The 2,285-nt window shown below is 41.8% G+C and overlaps 1 pseudogene; it reads right to left on the reverse strand.

Annotated features, from left to right (window-relative positions):
• Positions 1-1,420: 1,420 nt before the first annotated feature.
• LOC148034945 (antifungal protein ginkbilobin-like protein pseudogene) lies at positions 1,421-1,879 on the reverse strand (annotated as a pseudogene).
• Between the last annotated feature and the right edge of the window lie 406 nt (positions 1,880-2,285).

Consider the following 2,285-nt stretch of genomic DNA (forward strand, 5'->3'; position numbering starts at 1 on the left):
TTTGATAAATTGGTAAAATTACATTAGTGACCCTCGCTAATGCAAATATACCATATGGGTTTAACATACAGATGTCTAATAGTCATGAGAAAGCTTCAACATCAAAGAAGTTTCACTGATGATTTACCAATTCAGGAAGAGGGTTTTATTTAGTATGATCATTTTTCTTCCTATTCACTTTAACTAATAGTTTAATATATGTTGATATTTTAATATGCTAAACCTGTGTATCTTTGTATATAGGGAGAAGGTAAATGTAGACCATACAACTTACTTTTAATCTAAAAGTTACTATAAAATTATCACCATCTGATAGTAGGATGAAGTAGAAAAGTAAAAAATAAAAGCATATGCAACTAAAAATGACTATGAATAATATCTTCACCTATGCCACTTTGAAAAGAAAACTTTAAGCATGTCAATGGCAACAAATTTATGGTCTACTCATATACAAAAACACAAAAGGTGATTTATAGATTGCATAGCCGATTTTAAACATAGGATTATTATGTACTTGATTCATTTTGAAGGATATGAATATGTGTAATTCTTCTATTAAGTTGGATTGAATTTTGTATTGTCAATCGACACAATAAGCATGTGCACTCTTCAAGAATTAAAGAATTGTATTAATGTGTGGAGAAGGATGGTCTTTAAATGGAATTTATCAAGATGTGAGCTCAATGTATTCTGTAATTGACCCAAGGGTTGCGATTGTGTCCATTGTGAGATCATACTTTTCGAGCCTAGGATGCTTAAAGGCATTGATTAAAGACGGGTAAAGAAAGCCAATAGCGCAAGTTACTAGCTTGTAGTTGTAAGTGGTATCAAAGCATTACTTATGATCTTATAGAGGATGTTGTGGGTCCCTATGATTAAACAATTCACAATGATTGGAAAATATGGAAGCGTTTCTCTAGCTTTATAAGTAATAGCACATGAGACCAAGCATCTTCTTGGTTTCAAAAGCCTATTGCACCAAGGTCAATGAATTGTACACTTGGCACAAATGATATTATATAGCAAATTTGTGAATGATGTATGCACAACAAATATTTGCACTTGAAATTGAAATTTTAGATCTCAAGCCATAGCATTGAAGAAGGAAGACAAGAAAACTTAGAGTATTGGAAAAGAAGAAAAGCTTCCGCTAGGAAACTCTTATGAAATAACTCTCGTAGTGAAGACGAGAGAAGCGAACTTTGATTGTTGGAAAAGAAGAAAAGTTTACGATTAAAAACTCTTATGAATTAACTCTTCTAGTCAATCCATGTGGAGCGAATGTCCCTTTATTGTCTTAGTGACATCTGAAAGAGTGTTTTATTTTGTGCTGCACGAGCGCGAGGGAGAGAGAGAGGGGAGGAGAAGGAGGCGAGGCGGAGGAAGAGCGACGAGTGTGCTGGGGTGGTAGGGTTATTAATTAGCTGGAGAAGCCATAGTTGGCATAGCCGAGAGAGCAGTTCCGGTACTGCACACGGGCAGTGAGAGCGCTATGGCAGATGCGCCAGATATCGGAAGAGAGGGTCTGGAGGCAGGACTGACAATCGGAAGGGAAGGTAGCGGCGGAGCAGGTGGCGAGGCCGAAGGCGGGCGCGTTCCCTCCGCCGTAGCGGGCCTGGAGGGAGAGACTATCCGTGTAGGGGGTCGCCTGCACCAGGTACGCCAGCAGTGCTCCCACATGCCCCCAATACGCGCTCCCCGGCTTTATCGGCTTCGGGCTGCAGGACGCCGCCACCACCGCCTGGCCGGTACGTACTGTGGAGCTGGGGTTGGCGAGACCTGGCCGCACCGCCGCTGCCGCTAACGATAAATATGCGAGAGTCGTCAGTGCTACCAACTGAAGAAGTAGGTACTTGCGCTCAATATTATGCGTGGCCATGTTGAAGTATTAGTTAGTAAGGATGTACCTGCATGCAGTCGAGATCATTACACGAGTTACTATATTAACTTCGATATGTGAGGGATCTAGAGAGAGAGAGAGAGAGAGAGAGATCGCCCCCTTTCACCCGTTTTATAGAGAGAGCACCAGCCGCCGCGATATGGAAACCACGTGCTCTTTCTAGCTTCGTGCCAAACTGTGCTGACTAAAAGTCAGCTCCATCATTTCCTAACTTGCTTCGTTTGGTTTCCTCGGAGAGCACTACGCCTGCTTATTTTCCTCCTTCGTGCAAAGCCCCACTAAGGAGTCAGCTCCACCATTTGCTTCAAAAGAGCACTACGCCTCTTTGTTTAATCTCAGTGGGTTCTGCTTTCTTTGATACTCGAATTCCTTGAAAGTCCGTAAG

Source organism: Lygodium microphyllum, chromosome 6, assembly GCF_053477565.2.
Source record: "Lygodium microphyllum isolate KBCC chromosome 6, Lygodium_microphyllum_v1.1.10, whole genome shotgun sequence".
Classification (NCBI taxonomy): domain Eukaryota; kingdom Viridiplantae; phylum Streptophyta; class Polypodiopsida; order Schizaeales; family Lygodiaceae; genus Lygodium; species Lygodium microphyllum.